Source organism: Humulus lupulus, chromosome 9 (genome assembly GCF_963169125.1).
Source record: "Humulus lupulus chromosome 9, drHumLupu1.1, whole genome shotgun sequence".
NCBI classification, from domain to species: Eukaryota; Viridiplantae; Streptophyta; class Magnoliopsida; order Rosales; family Cannabaceae; genus Humulus; species Humulus lupulus.
In genome coordinates this window covers 77,757,667-77,780,240 of record NC_084801.1, presented here as the reverse complement: position 1 = coordinate 77,780,240, position 22,574 = coordinate 77,757,667, and the positions used below count along the sequence as shown (strand labels likewise).

The window sequence follows — 22,574 nt, the reverse complement described above, 5'->3', positions numbered from 1 at the left end:
TGGCTAAGGGAGGAGTTCAATCAAGAAGGTGAACTTTGTTTTATAAATTGGTGATTTGAGTTTGAGTCTTGACTGGTTGTAACAGGGTGTTTGTGTTCATAGAGTCTAAAGGATTAGAGGTGAATCTTCTATGGTTTATTGAGCTGGAATTTCTGTTGAAATTGTGTAGCATGAGTTGGGGATATGTTGGGTATTGGAGTGGGCTTCAAAATGATGCATTTTCTGGGCACGAAGGGGAGGGCCGCGACTCTGTTCTAGAGCGCTGCGACCCTAGGATGAAAAAGGGCCAAGGAGGCTCGGCCATGGGAGGTCGCTGCGGCGCATGTGTTGTTCAGCATGGGCTTGGTTCTGTTTTGAGGCTAGGGCTGCGACTAAGCTCCAAGGGCCGCATCCCTTGGTTGCACACATGAGATTTTGAGGGTTTTAGGCACGGGAAAGTGGTCTAGTATGCTTGAGATTGGTTTCACCACCGTGCTTGGTGGAATTCAGATTCCCGGGAGTTAGTTTTGTAACCGGAAACCTATATTTGAGTATTAATGAAACCCTATACTTTGGTTGTGACTAGGTGATAAAGGCTTAGGCTCAGGAACGGATCGTGCTTGAGGGTCGTTGCTCGTAATTCAATAACTATACAGACTAAAGGTAAGAAAGCTGCACCTGGTTGAATATATGTGACGGGACTAAGGGCTCCCTATTGTAAACGCTTGAAAAGATGGTATTACGCCATGCAAGCCATTTAGTGAACCAACGGCCTAAGGGGTCCAAGGGTTTCACTAGCGCACAGGGTGCGGCTCAACCACTGGTAGCCGGGGACAGCTTATTATGCACTGAGCTCGGTTTAAGCGGGCCGGAGTCAGTGGGTTAAACAGAGGGCGCGGCCTAAGTAGTCGGCCCTGAATATTATGTGATACAAGTGTTATATGTGATAGATTGTATCTTGAATTTGATTGTATGTGCTGAATATCTGTTGTAGATTATCTTATGGGAATACATGCATAATGAGTTAATTGTCTGTTATCATTAATTGAGTTGTATAAGATGTTTTCTTGCTGGGCCTTGGCTCACGCGTGCTACGTGGTGCAGGTAAAGACAAGGGCAAATTAGACCAGCCTTGACTGGAGAGCTCAGCGAGCTGAATGTACATAGCCAGGTGCTCGGCCTCCACGGTTGAGGTTTAGGCAAGGACGTGAGACTTGAGGACTGTCTGTTTTGCCTTAGTATGGCTAGTGGATACTCATGTACTTTTGGGAGTCTGTAAACTTATTTTAACTCTGTTTTCTTATGGGATCCCGTGTTTATAACAGTTTAAATATATGAAATGAGTCTTTTGAGACCAAAACCTTTTTAACCCTAGCTCTTACATGTTTAGTGACACGTTTTTAAAATGCTAACTTGATTAGCGAGTCTTGCACCTTTATAAGTACAGAGTGTAACAGTCTTGGCTATCCAGGGCGTTACAACACTGTTCTCTAAGATTGACCTTCAGTTAGGCTATCAATAGTTAAGGATTAAAGAGGAGGACATACCAAAGACTACTTTTCGCACGAGGTATGGACTCTATGAATTCCTGGTTATGTCCTTTGGATTAACCAACACCCCAGCAGGCTTTATGGATTTGATGAACAGGGTCTTCAAGGACTACTTGGACAAGTTTTTGATCGTGTTCGTTGATGACATACTGGTGTGCTCTCAGTCAGAGGTAGAGAATGAGCAGCATCTACGTCTGGTATTACAATGGTTGAGGGAGCATAGGATATATGCTAAGTTCAGCAAGTGTGAGTTTTGGTTACCGCAAGTAACATTTCTAGGTCATATTGTCAGTAAGGAGGGGATTCTAGTGGACCCAAGAAAGATTGAGGTAGTGAGAGACTGGCCTAGGCCGAGCCGTGTACTGGAGGTTGGGAGCTTTTTGGGATTGGCAGGGTACTATCAATGGTTCGTCGAGGGATTCTCTTGAATAGCCACACCATTCACTGAATTGACGCGTAAGAAGACTAAGTATATATGGACAAACAGGTGTGACAACAGTTTTAAGGAGTTGAAGTGGCGACTGATCACTGCTCTAGTTTTGAGTCTGCCGTCAGACAATGAGAAGTTTGTGATTTATTGTGATGCTTCCAGACAGGGTTTGGGGTGTGTACTGATGCAAGCCAAAAATGTGATAGTCTATGCGTCGAGACAGCTAAAGGAGTATGAGCAGAGGTATCCCACACATGATCTGGAATTAGAAGCAGTGGTATTTGCACTTAAGGTTTGGAGACACTATTTATATGGCGAGAAGTGCGAAATATACACCGACCATAAGAGTTCGAAGTACTTCTTTACTCAGAAGGATCTGAACATGCACCAGAGACGTTGGGTAAAATTGGTAAAGGAATATGATTGTGATATTCTATATCATCCTTGGAAGTCCAATGTAGTGGCCGACGCGCTGAGTCGGAAGGGCCCAAGACAGTTGTTTAGTTCAAGGCAGATATCAGACAAGTTAGCCGAAGAGTTGACTAGAGCAGGTATAGAGTTGGTTGTTGGTCAGTTGGCCAACATCACTCTTCAATATACGCTCCTTGAGAGGATCAAGGAGGCATAGGGGGAGGATCTCAGTTGAGAGAGCACAAAGAGAAAATCTTAGCCGGAGCGGCTAAAGACTCTTCTGTTTTGGAGATGGGATTATTGAACTTCAAAGGCCGGATTTGTGTTTTGAAGGATTTTGGTATTCGGTGATAGATCTTGGATGAGTCTCATACCACCCCCTATTCTTTACATCTTGGTACGGCAAAGATGTACCAAGATTTGAGAGCTCTGTATTGGTGGCTGGGGATGAAGAGAGATGTGGTGGATTATGTGGCCAAGTGTTTAACTTGTTGAACATCAGAGGCTAGCAGGGTTGTTGTAGCCACTAGGGATTTCATAGTGGAAATGGGAGGATTTCACCATGGACTTCGTGGTTAGATTGCCGAAAACCGTGGGAAAACATGATTCAGTGTGGGTGATTGTGGATAGGTACACCAAGTCATCCCACTTTTTTCCTGTTAGGACAACTTATGCAGTTGAGCAATATGGTGAATTGTATGTGAAGGAAATTGTACGATTACATGGGGCTCCGAGATCGATAGTATCCGACAGGGACCCCACCTTCACCTCTAAGTTTTGGGAGAGCCTGCAAAAGGCTATGGGCAAACAGTTGCAGTTTAGTACCGCTTATCATCCCTGATGGATGGGCAGTCAAAGAGGACAATTTAGATACTGGAGGATATGTTGCGACCCTGCGTGTTTGATTTTGGTGGATCGTGGAGTAAGTATCTCCCTTTGATTGAGTTTTCATACAATAATAGTTATCAAGCGACTATCGGAGTGGCTCCGTATGAGATGTTATATGGGAGAAAGTACAGATCACCCATCCATTGGGTTGAGACGGGTGAGAGAAGGTATTTAGACCCTAAGGTTGTTCAGATGACCAACGAGGCGATTGAGAAGAATAGAGCTTGAAGGGTCGCCTCCCAGAGTCAGCAAAAGAGTTACTTAGGCTTGAGACGAAGGAGCGTGGAGTTTCAAGTCGGTGACCATATGTTCTTTAGAGTTTCTCCCTTGAGAGGAGTGAAATGGCTTGGTGTATGGGGCAAGCTGAGCCCTGGGTTTGTTGGGCCCTTTGAGATTCTAGAACGGGTTGGAGAGGTAGCTTACAGATTGTCGATGCCTCCGGCTCTAGCAGGGGTTCACAATGTGTTTCACATATCCAAGCTCTAGAAATATGTATCAAATTCTATGCACGTGTTGAGTTATGGGAACTTGGAATTGGATCAAGATTTACCATTGCCTTAGTAAAAGTGCTGTGTAGAAATAACAAAGTGGAAGAGGCGACTTGGAAACTTGAGACAGATTTGCGGGATCGGTATTCCGAGTTATTCAGGTAATTTCGAGGACGAAATTTCTTTAAGGAGGGGATAGTTGCAGCGTCCCAAATTTGCTGGTAAGGCTTAGGACCTTGATTAGTGTGCGGGGAGGGAAATAATTGATTTTATTTTGTTAATATGTGAATTTAATGATTATGTGATTAGAAATGCATGTTTAGGTGAATTAAATATGCATGTGGGCCCCATTTGGCTATTAGGGGATTATTTGTAATTTTAACCCGTTGAGGGTGTGATTTTGTGCTTTGTGTCGTGTTTCTGGCATGAGGAGATCTTGTCCAGCGGTGTTAGCAGAGAGTCACAAAATTGGCGTTTAGTTGTGAAACTGGTAACTACTAGTAACCAGAGAATTAGTGTTGTTACTGAAATAATAAGTAAAAGGTGGTATTTTTGCAAAGAGTGAAAGGACTAGGCTGCCCTTGAGGTTTAGCAAAGAAGTGAGTTAGAAGGAGGGCTAGAATGGTCATTTAGTCTCTAAACTAGATACACCACAGCTGAAGTTAGCCTTCACGTTCTAGGCTTCTCTAGAGGTCTTTCGTCATTTGGTTCAAGTTTTCAAGAAGGAAAAGAGAGCTCAAGACTAGGTAGCTGGATTTTTGAGGAATTGGGAGTAGAGTCAAGCTATGGAGGAGGATTCACAGCTACCAATCCTTAGGAAATTTGAAATTCAAGAAGAGGTAAGAGCTTCATTTGCTGGTTTTGAGTATTGCTTGATGTTCTTGAGTGTTTTGGATTTTTTTTTTTTTTTTTTATTTCTGAATTTGAGTTTTGGGATATGTTTTGAGGAACTTAGGATTGAGGATTGAAGCTTGGAGTATCATTGGAGGTAGCCTAGGGTCGAAATCTAAGATAAAGGTAAGGATTCCTTCAAGTATTGAAAAGTTTATGGTTTGTTTAAGTTTCTATTGAATTTTAAACCATTGATTGAAATTAAGTTTAGGTATGAGTATGGATTGGGTTTTGATGCATATATGTTGTATATTGTGTGTTATTTGGGTTTTTGGGACTGAGGTACACTTGGGGCATGACTTGGGAGAGTTTTGGCTTTGGTTCGCGTAGGAGCGCTGCGGCGCTGTTCTTCCGGGCCGCGATGCTGGGATGATTCAGGACAGGGAGACCCTACTGAGTGCCGCAGTGCCTGTAATGTTGTGCCACGACGCTAGGCCATTTTTAGAGCCTTGAATTTTATGTTTTTAGGGCTTAGGCCCAGGGGGCTCGGGGGTTGATTTCACCACCATATGTGGGGAAATAGGAGGTTCAGAGAGCATGGGATTGGTTCCAGGGATCATTTATAAAATTGGGTAGTAACAAGAACGTTACTTGTGTTGTGTAACTAGGTTACCACTGTGACTCAGGAGAGGATTGTTCTCGGAAGTCATGGTTCCTTGTTAGACAACTAGCACTTGGAATTAAAGGTAAGAAAACTATTGTGCCCACAGTGCAAGGCATGGCCCTTTTGTTTGTATTGCATGGCATGGCCCTATGTGATTGAATTGCAGGGCATGGGCCTATTGTTTATGTTTAGTATATGTTTAAATATTTGTTTATATTATGATATGTAGTTCATATTTCTGAATGAACGGCGAAGGCAAAGGAGGGCAGGAAGCCGAGTACGGCAAGGGACTGAGAATGGTGTTGATCACGCGGAGTGCAAAGCTGAGTACGGCAAAGGGCCAGGAACGGTGTTGAGCATGCATAGTACAGGCCATTATGGCGAGACCCTCCTAGGATGATTGAGTCATCCTCTCGGTGAAGACCCCAAACCCAGGGCCTGGTAAAGCGCCTGGGACGGCATGACCGCTATATGTTTAGCTTGTTGGCTGCTTTGTTATATGATGTGATAGATATGCATATGTTATCTATTTTGTTGTGAGTTTTCTTGCTAGGCTTCAGCTTACAGGTGCTCTATGGTGTAGGTAAGGGCAAGGGAAAGTTTGACCAACCATGAGTATGGAGAACGTGGGGCAACGGATACATGTTCGGCCTACCTGGCTGCCACGACTAGGGTTATTTTGGGAAAATGTACTGCAATAATTGTTTTGTCGCCTAAGTCGACCTTAAATGAATTTTGAGATGTAAAGTATTTTCTAAACAGTATTTTGGGATCCCAAACGTTTAACTCTTTATGTTTTTAATGAATAACCAAATATCTTATATTCAATATCTTTATACAAATTTTGTCTCAGTTTAGTTACACTTTTGACCTAAAACCTCGATTAGCGAGCTAATAGCACGTTTTAAACTTACTTAGTAACGACTCTAAGGAAGTAGGGTGTTACACTCCCAAGCCTTCTGGGTTCATACGGGCCACGGCGCCTGATGAAAAGGACCGTGAATCAAGCTCAAAAATCAGAAATCCCTTCTCGTTTTCTCAAGGCAAAGTCACCAATTCACGCCCAAATTATCACCTAACCCCAGAATTTAGTCTAGAATTCATATCAAGGCAACCTAATGAGTATAAACAACCCAAAAACTATCCCATAATCTCACCAAAACCCAAAAACTGGCCTAAAATTCATACCCCATAAAAACCCTTAAATCACAGCAGAAAACTAAAAAAAGTTCAGATAAATCTTTACCTCGACTGGGAATCTGATCTGAGCTAAACCCCAAGCACTTCAAGCTTCAAGCTTCCTCAATTCTGAGCCAATTCTCCAATTTTTTTACCAATGTTCTATGTACCCAAAAGGAGAAAGAGGGAGCCGAGTAGATAAATGAGTATTAGGCTCGTTTTTGGTCTAGTTTTTAGGAAGATTTTCATTAGTTTAGGGCTATCTCATCGCAGATTTATGCTTGTTTGTTCATGTTTTTGATGTTAAGATTGTGAAAAGATTTTAATGAAGTAAAAGTGGGATAAAATGGCGCTATTTTGGAGAAAATAGTCATTTTGGAATGAAGGAGTCCGAGATACACTACTGTGAATAGCGCCCCAGCACTAGCATGATAGCGCTACAGTGCTATCTGGTTTTTTTACATGCTTTTGTCTCTGTAACTAGCGCTACAGCCCTAGTTTATTTTAATGTGGAAACCTGATGATAGCCCTACAGTGCGGTAAACAAACACTACAGGCTAGTTCGCAAATTTTCATATGACTTTGATTCTATAAATAGCACTACAGCACCCAAAACCTAGCGCTACAGCGCTATCGACGCGGATTTGAAATTTTAAGCAATTTTTAGAAGGACAAAATAGTCTTTTCACTCGGGAGCATTGAAAATCTATTTAAGTGACATTATTTTGCAAATTTGAAAAAGAGTCTGATTAGTTTTAAAAATCCTAGGTTAAGAAAAGATTGTTGGTTTTATTGTTCTCTAGATTTCTTCTTCATCTTAATTCTTTAGTTTATTTTCTATGAACAAGTATCTGAATGTTATTGTCATTTTGTCTGATATGAACTAAATTCTCTCTCTAGGGGTTAATGTAGTCGCTTGGATTTCTATTTAATGGTATTATGATGTTCTATTGATTTTTCTTCTTTATTCTAATCTATATAATGTTTGGCTAATGCTTGTAAATACTTAATCAATATTTGCTTGATTTATGATTTTTAATCAAAATTAAAAAAAACTGCTAATTGAATATGTTATCTTATATAGGCATAGGTTACATATTGGACAAAAGTACACGTATGGCTTTTGTAGCAATTAGGTTTCTATGCTACAACATATAGGTTGAGATCTTATATCTTGAAAAAGAATAGGAATTGGTTATTGTTAACCTGCTATTAGAATAGGAAGAAGATATTTAGAACTTATTAGTAAAATTGATAGAATGAAAATTTGATGAAGTTAATAGCCGAAGGATTTTAATTATTGAATCAATCTTTATTATTACAAAGTTTATTTAAATTTTAAGTCTTAATTTAAAAGTCACTCTATATTTAACAACCAAATAGAAATTTAAAAGCAATTATTGGTAATTGGTTAATAGTCCTTGTGGGAACGATACTTTACTCACTATTTTATTACTTGAATTGATTGTGTATACTTGCACATCATATTTTATAGATCAAGTTTTTGGCGCCGTTCTCGGGAACTTAATATCCAATATCAAAATTAATTGTTTTCTATTCTACTTTGGTTTGTATTTTTCTTACTCATTCGGATTGTGATTGTATTGTGTTTCAGGAATTATTGGTATATACAGGGAAGTAGATAAAAGGAACTCATACCGATAAAAAAAACCGAAAGATAAAGAAAAGGCTGGATTTTGCCATGGCTGAGAATGCGAATAACGGTGGAAACAACAATGTAAATATGGGTTATGTGTAACGACCCAAATTCGCTAATGAGGCTTAGGAGCCTTGATTAATGTGTCGGGAGGGCATAAATGGGATTAGAGTGAATAGTATTTGTTTGAATGTGATAATATGTTATTGATAGTGCTTAAATGGTATTATATGATAATTGATGATATTATGTGATAATATGAAATAAATATGTTATATATATGAGAACCACATTATTATGTGGATAATTCTGTAGCTGGCAACTCGAGGCGATCCTAGGGCTAGATAGCGGGAAAAAGTCACAACGGGGCATTATAATGACTTTGGACAAGTCAGGGGTATTTTAGGTATCGGGTAGTGATTTACACTATCAGGTGATGAAAATGGATAATTGGAGATATATTTGAGGTTGGGAAGTTTATGCGAGAATATTGGGGAATTTTACTATTTTGCCCTCGGGGACATTTCTGGTACCCCGAGCTTTGGGATTAGTCTAATAACCTAAGGATATACTTTGGAAGACTTTAGAAACTACTAGACAAAAAACTTAAACCGACCCTTTTTCAACCTTCTCTCTCTTTTCTCTCTTAAGGAAGGAAAACACTGAAATTTGAGGAGGAATTGCTGGAATCAAGTTGAATCTTTGGGAATTGAAGGGATAAATTGGAGGTTTAGCTCCGGGACTGATCAAGAACTAAAACAGAGCTAAGGTAAGCAATGATTTTCGTTTCTGTGGTTTGGAATTTTGAGAAAAATGGCTGAGTTCTTGATGGTTGTGGTTTTGGTATTCAGGGTGGAATTTGAGGCTGAAACTTTGAAGATAGGTCGGGGAACTCTTGGAGAAGTAATTTTGCAGCTGAGATAAGCTTTCATCCAAGTTTTGATGGTTGAATTCTAGTATCTCCATGGCTGGTTTTGTGTTCTTGGGTTAGAAGGTTTCAGTAATTGAAATGGGTTTTCTATGGGTTTCTAGCCTAGGATTCAGCTGGGGTGTGTTGTTGGAATCTTGTGGGAAGTCTTTGCATAATTGAGTTATGGATTTGGGGTGGTTTTGAGTGAGTTTGCATGAGGTTTGGGAGTTAAAAATGGTGGTTTTTCTGGGTTCGAAGGGGTCGGGCCGCGACATAGTTCTGGCTGAGCCGCGACCCTTCGAATCTGAGTTGTGCTGAGGAAGGAGGGCGGGCCGCGGCATGGCCTAAGGAATGTCGTGGCCCTTACCTGTTTTTGTGCCTTAAGAGAGCTCTGTTTGGGGCCATGCCGCGGCATGGATGGCCTATGCCAGGGCCCTTAAGGGATTTTGGGATTTTGAGATTTTAGGCTAGGGAATTTAACCTAGTGTAACACCCTGGCTACCCCAGAACAGTTACGGTGAACGGTGAACCGGAAATTTGACTCGTTACCCGAGTCCTTTGGTTAAAAACGTGATCTAAGTGTTATTACCAGGTTAAGGTGAAAACCAGTAAAAGGAAAGGGTACATTTTAACTGCTCATGAGCCTTTACAATGTTTACAAGTAGTTTGTATTACAAAAGAGTTGCTACAGTTCCAAATATACAATCCCCGCCGGCCTAAGCGGCAAAATAGGGTAAACCCCTAGTCCCTCTGAGAACTCCTTGACCGTGGTGGTCAAGCACCCTGTATGTACATCACGTCGCCCAAGCTCTCCACTCAAGGCTGGCCAAGCTTTTCCTTCCCTTTACCTGCACCACATAGCACTCATGAGCCAAGGCCCAGCAAGAAAACACAATAAAGCATGATATAATATCAACAACGATCATAATAACCATTCGGGACTATCAGTCCAGCAAATAGGTGACAATAGCCGAAAGTCACAATAATGAGCATCGCTCTCTTTAGCCATGTGACGATAGGGTCACCAGGGCTTAACCGATAAGTGTTTCATTCATAAGTTTGTTCAGGACAGGTGCATGGTGATTGGTCACCAACATAACCTTCCTCGCGACTCTAGAGTCGAAACTATGGACAACGTCCCTTAGCCACGTGACAAACGGTCACCGGGGTCATATACCTTGGCTATAGTCATCTGGTCGTAGACCAGGCAAGCGCTTATAAGTTCTTCGACCTTAGGGTCGGTCCCGCATTAATGCCATAGAGTTACTCAATGCGTGATCATCGACTTTAGAGTCGGTCCCTGACTAGTCAGTGTCTCAAACAGGTAATCAGCGTTCACTAGCTTTTAATATGCAATCCATGTCCACATATATCAATCAACATGCCTCAGTATCAAACCATGCATGTCATATACCTATACAGGGTGCAACTGTATTCATACACTGTTTTCTTACCTCAGATTCGAGCTAGAAAGATTAAAAGAACGGCCCGTGAGAACGATCAACCTTTAATCCTTTAGCGGTCACCTAATTAAAACCAAACATGAGACATCATTAATAATAATGATCAACATAGGTTCCCACACCAGTATCTAGCCTCCAGAAGATCAATCCCAGCTACTCCAAGTAGTAGGAACACTCCCGAGGCCTTAAACTAAGTTCCTGGGGTCAAAACGAGCAAACGGGGCGAAAAAAGAGCAAGGGCTGCGGCCCCCAGGGTTCCCAGAGGCAAGGGCCGCGGCGCCTCAAGAACAGGGCCACGGCTCTCCACCCTGGGCCATTCCCAAACGTGATTTTATCACTCCAAAGCCTCCAAATTCATACTTAAACATTCCCCAATCATCAAAACAAAGTTCCCAAGCTTCCCCAAGCATCAAAACCCAAGGTTCAAACGAATCGGAAACTCAACAATTCACAAAATCAATTCAAAGCTTAGAAACCCGGAAAAACTCAAAACTTAAACCTCGATTACCTTCAATAGGGTTGTTTTCCGTCAAATCCTTCGGTTAAGAAGCTTCTAATCTTTCCTAGGATCGCTATGCCTCAATCCTTGCTTGATTCCGACTCTCAGAACTCGAGATATCTTCGAATATGCTCAAACGGTAAAACGAACTATCGAAAGGGAGAACGAGAGGTTTTCTTAACGTACGTTCTATCTGACAGCTACTTCAAGCTTAAGTAACCTCAAATAAAACCTAGTGCTCGGGGTCCCGAAAACACCCCCGGGGACATTATAGTCAAAACCTCCAAAATTTCACCTTGATCTCAGATATTCCCAATTTATCATCAAATGAACATTTCTATTACCCCAAAATTGACCCCGTTATGACAAAACCGCTAATCCATTATATATGACCGTCTCATGCCGAATAGCTCAAATATATCTCCATAATAATGGGATCTCATTCACAAATAAGGTTATGCACCCAAATACACAAATTCACCCTCAATGGGCCAAATTATCAGAATAGCATAATTATTTAAATGTGGACCCACATGCACGCATATAACATCATATAATAATATAATTCACATATACACGCATAAACACATTTAACGGCATAATTAAACCGTTATGGCCCTCCCGACCTACTAACCCAGCCATTAAACCATAACAGGGAATCCGGGGTATTACAACTATCCCCTCCTTACAGAAATTTCGTCCTTGAAATTTACCTGAACAGCTCGGGAAACTGACTCCGCATATCAGACTCCAGCTCCCAGGTCGCCTCCTCGACCTTGCTGTTCCTCCACAATACCTTAACCAAAGGTATTGTCTTATTCCTGAGGACTTTATCCTTCTAATCAAGTATCTGAACAGGCTGTTCCTCAAAGGAGAGATCTGGTTCAAGCTCCAGATCCTCATAACTCAAAACATGTCTCTCATCAGATACATACCTCCGAAGAGCGGAAACAAGAAATACATTATGCACGGCTGACAATGCCGGAGGCAAAGGTAGCCTGTAAGCCACTTAACCAATCCTCTCCAGGATCTCAAATGGACCTACAAACCTGGGACTCAGCTTGCCTTTCTTCCCAAACCTTCTCACCCCTTTCCATGGCGAGACTCGAAGGAAGACATAGTCTCCTACCTGGAACTCCACGTTCCTGCGTTTGGGATCTACATAGCTCTTCTGTCTACTCTGAGAAGTAAGCATCCGAGCTCTAATCTTTTTAATAGCCTCACTGGTCCTCTGAACCGCCTCAGGACCTAAGTATCTCCTTTCAACTGTCTCATCCCAATGAATGGGAGATCTACACTTCCTACCATACAGCATCTCATAAGGTGCAACATCAATGGTAGAATGATAACTGTTATTATAGGAGAACTCTATCAAAGGCAGATACTTACTCCATGAACCACCAAAGTCCAGCACACATGCCCGCAGCATGTCTTCCAATATCTGGATCGTCCTCTCAGATTACCCATCTGTCTGAGGATGATAAGTTGTACTGAACTTCAGTCGTGTATCCATGGTTGTCTGTAAACTCTTCCAGAACTTGGAAGTGAATGTAGGGTCCCGATCCGACACGATCGACCTAGGAGCTCCATGGAGGCGCACGATCTCTCTCACATAGAGATCTGCATACTAGTCAACAGTATAAGTAGTCCTCACTGGTAAAAAGTGAGCTGACTTGGTATAGCGATCCACTATCACCCAAATGGAATCATGCTGACCAACTGTCCTGGGCAAGCCCACCACAAAGTCCATTGTGATGTCTTCCCATTTCCATTCTGGGATATCCAGAGGCTGCAGTAACCCTGCCGGCCTCTGGTGCTCAGCCTTGACCTGTTGACATGTCAAGCACTTAGCCACATATTCTACTACATCTCTCTTCATCCCTGGCCACCAGTACAATGATCTTACATCCTGGTACATCTTTGTGGTGCCTGGATGCAAAGAGTAAGGTGTAGTATGAGATTCATCCAGAATCTCCCGCCTCAATGCAGTGTCTAACGGAACACATATCCGCCCCTTGTACCTCAACAACCCCAAATCAGACACTGTATAATCCCTGGATGCTCCAGCCAAGACATCCTCTCTTATCTTGATCAGCTGTGGATCACCCAACTGACCCTCTTTAATTCTCTCTAGCAGCGTAGACTGTAGCGTAACATTGGCCAACTGGCCCACCAGTAACTCTATACCAGCTCTGGTCATATCATCAGCTAACTCTCTGGCTATCAGCCTAATACCATGAATCTGTCCCGGACCCTTCCGGCTTAAAGCATCAGCTACCACGTTGGCTTTTCCAGGGTGATACAGAATCTCACAATCATAATCTTTCACTAATTCTAGCCAACGCCTTTGCCTCATATTCAAGTCCTTTTGGGTGAAGAAGTACTTCAGGCTCTTGTGGTCTGTGTAAATCTCACACTTCTCTCCATAGAGATAGTGCCTCCATATCTTTAAAGAAAAAACCACCGTTGCCAATTCTAAGTTATGAGTAGGATACCTCTTCTCGTACTCCTTCAGCTGACGAGAAGCATAAGCTATAACTCTCTCTGATTGCATGAAAACACAGCCCAAACCCTGATGAGAAGCATCGCAATATATCACAAACTTCTCCTGGTCTGTCAGAAGACTCAGAACTGGAGCTGTAGTCAACCTCTGTTTCAACTCTTGGAAGCTGTTCTCACACTTGTCTGACCACACAAACTTCTGACCTTTGCGTGTCAGCTCAGTCAACGAAGTAGTAATCTTTGAGAACCCCTCCACAAAACGCCTGTAATACCCTGCCAATCCAAGGAAACTCCTAACCTCAGAAGCATTCTTTGGCCTTGGCCAATCTCTGACCGCTTCAATCTTTGATGGATCCACTTTAATCCCCTCCTTACTGACAATGTGCCCAAGGAAGGACACCTGAGACAACCAGAATTCACACTTCTTGAACTTAGCAAACAATTTGTGTTCTCTCAATCTCTGTAAAACCAACCTCAGATGAAGCTCATGCTCTGACTCAGTCTGAGAATATACCAGAATATCATCAATAAAGCGATCACAAACTGGTCTAAATAATCCTTGAACACCCTGTTCATCATATCCATGAAAGCGGCAGGGGCATTAGTTAACCCAAATGACATAACTAGAAATTCATAATGCCCATACCTAGTGCGAAAAACGGTCTTCGGTATGTCTCCCTCCTTGACCCTCAACTGATGATAACCAGAATGAAGATCAATCTTAGAGAACACCGTCTTACCCTGCTATTGATCAAAAAGATCATCTATCCTTGGCAAAGGATACCGGTTCTTAATTGTCAGCTTATTCAGTTCTCTGTAATCTATACACATCCTCAGAGAACCATATTTCTTCTTTACAAACAGAACTGGCGCACCCCAAGGTGAAAAGCTAGGTCTGATAAAACCCAAATCCAACAGCTCTTGCAGCTGTACCTTTAATTCTTTCAACTCAGCTGGGGCCATTCTGTATGGTGCTCTAGACACTGGCTCCATCCTTGGGGCCAGTTCTATAACGAACTCAATCTCTCTATGTGGTGGCAACCCTGGTAGATCCTCTGGAAACACATCCAGAAATTCACACACAAGTTTAGTATCCTCTGGTCTCACTGGCACGACCTGGGTGGTATCAACCACACTGGCTAAGAATCCAATGCAACCACCTTGCAATAAATCCCTAGCCCTCAATGCTGAAATCATAGGAATACGGGATCCATGCACAGTACCAATGAATACAAAAGGATCCTCACCTTCAGGCTCAAAGGTGACCATCTTCCTTCTGCAGTCAATGGTTGCCTCATACTTGGCTAACCAGTCCATACCCAGTATCATATCGAAGTCAGTCATAACCAACTCTATAAGATCCACTGACAACTCTCTGCCCTCTACTATCACTGGAAAAGATCTGACCCACCTCCTGGATACAACCAACTCCCCAGTGGGTAACAAAGTACCAAACCCCACAGCATAGAAATCACAAGGTCTACACAATCTATCAATAACACTACTAGCAACAAAGGAATGTGTAGCACCAGAGTCAATGAATACATTATAAGCAGTTCCTGCACTAAGAAGTTGACCTGTAACAACTGAGGGGGAAGCCTCAGCTTCTGCCTGAGTCAATGCAAACACTCGCGCTGGGGCCGAGCTGTCTGCCTTCCTGAGCTCTTCCTTTCTTGCCTTAGGGAAATCCTTCTTGAGATGACCCACTGCTCCACAAGAGAAGCAGGCCCTTGCCTTACACTCTCCCAAGTGATGCCTCTTGCATCTAGGACACTCGGGATAAGACTTCCAGGCTTCACTGCCCCCAGGACGACCTATTGTAATACCACGAGGTCTCCTGTCAGGACCTGGAACTGGGAAGGTATCAGGAACCTTCCTCTTCTGATCACTGGGGCCAACACCCCTACCAGAACCCACAAATGGAGGACCTGGCCCCCTGAAATCCCTTCTGGCTGCATTTTCGCGCCAGATCTTAATCTCTGTAGTTTCAGCTGTAAGTGCCTTCTCCACCACCTGTGCATAAGTGGTCACTCCTGTCACAGTGGTGATGCGCACATCTCGGGCTAACCTAGGCTGTAGCCCCTGTAAGAAACGCTCTCTCCTGGTCCCATCAGTGGGCACCAACTCCTTGCCAAACTTTGCCAAATGGTCTAACCTTAAGGCATACTCGGTTACTGATAATTTTCCCTGAAGTAGCCTCATAAATTCATCAGCCTTCGCCGCTCTAATGGCGTCATTGTAGTACTTTTCATTGAACAAGGTCTGAAATTCCTCCCAGCTCAAGAGATTAACATCCTTGGTCTGACCAACCACTTCCCACCAAATCCGAGCATATTCCCGAAACATATAGGCCGCACAGGCCACCCTCTCAGTACCAACTACCTTCATAAAGTCAAGAACAAAGGTAATCATGCTCATCCATTGTTAAGCTTTTGTGGGATCAGCACTGCCTTCAAACACAGGAGGTTGCTATTTCCAGAACCGCTCATAAAGAGGTTCGAATCTGTTCTCAACCCCAGGCAGTGGCCCAATAACAGGCACCGGCACAGAAGGTGCCTCTGCAACACTGGCCACCACAGGCACTTGCTGCTGTCTTAGGAGACGAAGCTCCTCCCCCTGTTTTATCACTATGGCCTGCAAATTATTAAACATCTGCTGCCAATTTGCAGGTGCTGGCTGTGGAACCTGAGATTGGTCATTCACTTGACCCTGACTATTGTCATTATTCTGACCCTGACCATTCTGGCCAGCTGAGGTGCCTGTCTGTTCTGGGTTCATTCTGTCACTGATACCTTACTGAAACAATAATCAACATGGCCAGTCAGGTAGTAATAACTAAACCTCTTGCCGCCTTACGGTCCAAGAACAAACAGATAATAATCACATTCCACAGTCATTCAATATTCACATTCAAATACATGTTTATGGCATTCAGCACTTAGCATGTATCACATGATAACTCATAAACGACCAAACTAATAAGCAGGTGCCAGCAATCTCAGTACTAATCAGTACACATTTGCTGAAGATATGATATTTCAGGGCACAGGCTCAACATAATATCTCATGCACACAGATAAAGCATATATATCACATTTAAACAATTATACATGTAACCACATAAATAGTTACCAAACCATGAGTCGAGCTTGACTTCGGTGATGTGTGTACATACCCAGCCAGTCTACAGGAACCTTAACCTTGGCATTGCTCTGATACCAAGTTGTAACGCCCTGGCTACCCCTGAATAGTTACGGTGAACGGTGAACCAGAAATTTGACTCGTTACCCGAGTCCTTTGGTTAAAAACGTGATCTCAGTGTTATTACCAGGTTAAGGTGAAAACCAGTAAAAGGAAAGGGTACATTTTAACTGCTCATGAGCCTTTTACAATTTTTACAAGTAGTTTGTATTACAAAAGAGTTGCTACAGTTCCAAATATACAATCCCCGCCGGCCTAAGCGGGAAAATAGGGTAAACCCCTAGTCCCTCTGAGAACTCCTTGACCGTGGTGGTCAAGCGGCCCTATATGTACATCACGTCGCCCAAGCTCTCCACTCAAGGTTGGCCAAGCTTTTCCTTCCCTTTACCTGCACCACATAGCACCCATGAGCCAAGGCCCAGCAAGAAAACACAATAAAGCATGATATAATATCAACAACGATCATAATAACCATTCAGGACTATCAGTCCAGCAAATAGGTGACAATAGCCGAAAGTCACAATAATGAGCATCGCTCTCTTTAGCCATGTGACGATAGGGTCACCAGGGCTTAACCGATAAGTGTTTCATTCATAAGTTTGTTCAGGACAGGTGCATGGTGATTGGTCACCAACATAACCTTCCTCGCGACTCTAGAGTCGAAACTATGGACAACGTCCCTTAGCCACATCACAAACGGTCACCGGGGTCATATACCTTGGCTATAGTCATCTGGTCGTAGACCAGGCAAGCGCTTATAAGTTCTTCGACCTTAGGGTCGGTCCCACATTAATGCCATAGAGTTACTCAATGCGTGATCATCGACTTTAGAGTCGGTCCTTGACTAGTCAGTGTCTCAAACAGGTAATCAGCGTTCACTAGCTTTTAATATGCAATCCATGTCCACATATATCAATCAACATGCCTCAGTATCAAACCATGCATGTCATATACCTATACAGGGTGCAACTGTATTCATACACTGTTTTCTTACCTCAGATTCGAGCTAGAAAGATTAAAAGAACGGCCCGTGAGAACGAGCAACCTTTAATCCTTTAGCGGTGACCTAATTAAAACCAAACATGAGACATCATTAATAATAATGACCAACATAGGTTCCCACACAAGTGTCTAGCCTCTAGAAGATCAATCCCAACTACTCCAAGTAGTAGGAACACTCTCGAGGCCTTAAACTAAGTTCCTGGGGTCAAAACGAGCAAACGGGGCGAAAATAGGGCAAGGGCTGCGGCCCTAGCACCTTGGGCCGCGGCCCCCAGGGTTCCCAGAGGCAAGGGCCATGGCGCCCTCCATCAAGGGCCGCGGTGCCCAGCAGGCACAAAGCCTCCACCTGCTTCTTCAAAGAAGGGTCGCGGCACCTCAAGAACAGGGCCGCGGCTCTCCACCCTAGGCCATTCCCAAACGTGATTTTATCACTCCAAAGCCTCCAAATTCATACTTAAACATTCCCCAATCATCAAAACAAAGCTCCTAAGCTTCCCCAAGCATCAAAACCCAAGGTTCAAACGAATCGAAAACTCAACAATTCACAAAATCAATTCAAAGCTTAGAAACCCGGAAAAACTCAAAACTTAAACCTCGATTACCTTCAATTGGGTTATTTTCTGTCAAATCCTTCGGTTAAGAAGCTTCTAATCTTTCCTAGGATCGCTATGCCTCAATCCTTGCTTGATTCCGACTCCCAGAACTCGAGATATCTTCGAATATGCTCAAACGGTAAAACGAACTATCGAAAGGGAGAACGAAAGGTTTTCTTAACGTACGTTCTATCTGACAGCTACTTCAAGCTTAAGTAACCTCAAATAAAACCTAGTGCTCGGGGTCCCGAAAATACCCCCGGGGACATTATAGTCAAAACCTCCAAAATTTCACCCTGATCTCAGATATTCCCAATTATCATCAAATGAACATTTCTATTACCCCAAAATTGACCCCGTTATGACAAAACTGCTAATCCATTATATATGAACATCTCATGCCGAATAGCTCAAATATATCTCCATAATAATGGGATCTCATTCACAAATAAGGTTATGCACCCAAATACACAAATTCACCCTCAATGGGCCAAATTATCAGAATACCATAATTATTTAAATGTGGACCCACATGCATGCATATAACATCATATCATAATATAATTCACATATACACGCATAAACACATTTAACGGCATAATTAAACAGTTATGGCCCTCCCGGCCTACTAACCCGCCATTAAACCATAACCGGGAATCCGGGGTATTACACTTAGGGTGCTCGGGATTGAATCTTTTACCATATCTGGTGAAGTTCAATGTTCCGAGGACTAGAAATTTGTTTAGAAACTCATCTAAGATTGTTAATGGTATCATTCATCATGGTTGTGACTAGGTGCTAAGCTAGGGCTCGGGGATCGGATCGCGCTCAAGGAGTATCGCCCGTAACTAGTTCATCTAGAAGCCAAAGGTAAGAAAACTACACCCGGTTGAATATTTGAACGGGACTAAGGGCTCCCTAACATAAATGATTGAAAGAATGGTGTTATTCCATGTAAACTGTAACCAACAGCCTAAGCGAGCCACAGTTAACTTGTGCAATTAGCACAGCTCGGACACTGGTATCCGAGGACAGCTTATTATGCACTAAGCTCGGTTTAAGCGGGCCAGAGTCAGTGGGTTAAACAGAGGGTGCGGCCTAAGGTGTCGGCCCTAGTATTTGTGTAAACTGAATATTGTATTTGGCTATAGATGAGATTGTTGAATAATCTAAGTGAGGTTGAAGTTTCTTGTACCTTGAAATATGCTTATATGCTATGGATTTGATAACTGAACATGCTTACTAGAGTGTCTGTCTGAGATTGCTATATATGTTGTGTACGTTGTTTTCTTGCTGGGCCTTGGCTCACGGGTGCTGCGTGGTGCAGGTAAAGGCAAAGGCAAGATCGATCAGCCTTGATTGGAGAGCTCTACAGGGTGAATGTACATGGCAGGCCGCTCAGCTGCCACGGTTGAGGAGATTACAGGGACAAGAGGACCAGAACCTTGTATTTTTCCTTAATAGGGCTAATATTTGCTTTTAACTGTTGGGTTTTGTAAACCATCTTTTAAACACTGATCTTCTGGGGATCCCTACTGTAAACTGTTTATAACTTATAAAATGTATCTTTTGAGACCAAAATGTCTTTTAACCCTAGATCACTTAAATTAATGACACATTTTTAAATTAATTACTTGATTAGCAAGTCTTGCACTTTATAAGTACACAGTGTAGCGGTCTTGGCTATCCAGGGCGTTACATTATGTACTCCCTACTGTTACAACGATACATTCAAGTATTCATCCTCCTACTGTAGAGACGAACAATTTTGAGATAAAACCTTTGATTATTCAGATAGTACAAAATTGTGTACAATTCGGGGGATTACCAAATGAGAATCTGAATCTCCAAATCACCAAATTTTTAGAGCTGTGTGCAACATTCAAGATGAATGAGGTGAGTGGCGATGCGATTAGACTTAGATTATTCCCATTCTTTCTACGAGACCAGGCAAATAGTTGGCTAATTTCACTACAAGCTAATTCTATCACAACATGGGAGGAGTTAGCCCATAAGTTCTTAGCAAAGTTTTTCCCTCCAACAAAAGTTGTAAAGTTGAGAGGGGAAATTAATAATTTCTACTAGACAGAAGGGGAATCATTGTATGATGCATGGGAAAGATTTAAAAAGTTGTTGAGGAAGTGCCCACATCATGGTATAGAGAAGTGAATGCTAGTCCATAATTTTTATAATGGGTTGAATGGTACTACTCGTACCATAAGATATGTTGTAGCAGGAGGTGCGTTCATGAGCAAGAGTGGTAATGAGGCATATGAATTGCTAGAGGAGATGGAGATGAATAACTACCAGTGGCTAACTGAAAGTGGACAAACAAAGAAGGTGGTTGATATTATTGAATTGGATGTTATTTCCATGCTTACAGCGCAAGTGGAAGCTTTAACGAAACAGTTACAACGGAGCAACCTGTCAGCCCAAGCCATGCCAGTACAGAGTTTATGTGGGGCATGTGGGAGTGATAATCGATTAAATCAGTGTTGTGCTATGGATATGAATAATATACCTATGGAACAAGTCCAAGCTATAAGAAATTTTCAAAGGCCAACCCACAATCCCTTTTTCAATGTCATATAACCAAGGGTGGAGGAATCATCCTAACTTCTCATGGACAAATAATCAAGTTGCACAACAGCCTTTCCCTCAAAGTCAGCAACAATACTGACCTCCACACCCACAACCACATCAGCCAACACATATGAAGCAACCTGAAGCACAGCCTGATGTACTGAACCAGTTCATGACAGAGACTATGGCATCTATCAGGAGTTTGGAGATTTAATTATGGCAGTTGGCTACTTTGATGACCGATCATGCTCAAGGGAACTTACCAAGAACTACTAAGGTAAACCCAAAAGAGTAGTGCAATGCAATATTTTTGAGTAGTGACAAGGAGTTAAAAGAGCCAAAAGTGGTTGATAAGGAGAAGGAAGTGAGTGGGTCTAATGTTACTGAGAACTTAGAGAAGTAGACATAAATCAACATAGATCATCATATAAAGATCACATATCCTGAGAGGCTTCGAAAGAATAGGCTTGATAAGCAGTTTTATAAATTTTTGGATATCTTTCGAAAGCTAAACATCAATATCCCATTTGTTGAGGCACTTGATAAAATGCCAAGTTATGTGAAGTTTATGAAAGAAATTTTGTCAAAGAAAAGGAAGCTAGGGGACTGTGAGACTGATGAGTGCAGTGCGATAATTCAAAAGAAACTACCTCCCAAGATTAAAGATCCTGGTAGTTTCAATATCCTATGTTCTATAGGGTGGTCAGTGGTGACAAACACTTTATGTGATTTAGGGGCCAGTGTGAATCTAATGCCTCTATCAATCTTTCGAAAGTTGAATTTGGTAGAAGCTCGGCCTAGTACTATGTCTTTGTAGATGGCAAAATGATTGGTCAAACAACCTCGTGGAGTGATTGAGAATGTATTGGTTAAAGTGGAAAAATTCATCTTTCCTATGGACATTATTATTCTTGATATGGAGGAAGATAAAAATATTCAAATAATACTTGGAAGGTCATTCTTGGCTACTGGTAAGGTTTTAATCGATGTACATAAGGGTGAGTTAAAGCTGCGAGTGCAAAAAGAGAAGGTAATATTTAATGTTTTTGCAGCAACGAAAATTCCAACTTGTTGTAGAGTTGAAGTGCATTAAATATGTGAGAACAAGTTGGAAGACTCTAAGCAATGATCCATGGCTAAAACTGGAATACAAAAAGTGTGTCGTCGTTTGAAAGGGTTCTTTAGTGAGAGGATTTGAATGTTACATGAGCGGGATAAGGTACCACCAATCTATAATAACAAGAAACGAGGGCCAACTCATGACACTATGGCTCTCAAGGATGTGAGGGGTGGCCTTGTTCCAAGGTAAAATATGAAAGAAAACAAGCATCCGGCCAAATGACGTTAACGACAATGCATTGGGAGGCATTCCAATATTTTATTTGCATTCTTTTTATTAGTTTTATTTAAGTTTTAGTATTATGAATACTTTAATTTTATTATTTTGCTTATTTATTTTTATTTGATTTTAATTTCTATTAAATATGAGACTAATTTGAGTTGCAACACTACTTTGGGCTCCGACATAATGAATTATGGGCTAACCCAAAAAATTTATTTCCCCATTTTCAATTCACCATCTCAATTCGTATCATTTTAAGCAGTCTGAGGTGTCAGGTAAGTTTATTTTCCTTAGCTTTTATTTAAACTTTGAGGACAATGTTTAGGTTAAGTTTGGGGGAAGGGATTTATTATTTTGTATATATTATATTATTTTGTTCATCATATTGTGTTGTGTTTGTTA

At 42.0% G+C, this 22,574-nt stretch overlaps 1 non-coding gene across 1 annotated transcript; it reads right to left on the bottom strand.

Annotated features, from left to right (window-relative positions):
* Positions 1-20,299: 20,299 nt before the first annotated feature.
* LOC133802990 (small nucleolar RNA R71) lies at positions 20,300-20,406 on the bottom strand. Its single transcript, XR_009877730.1, has one exon. It is a non-coding gene; the product is annotated as a small nucleolar RNA R71 (small nucleolar RNA).
* Between the last annotated feature and the right edge of the window lie 2,168 nt (positions 20,407-22,574).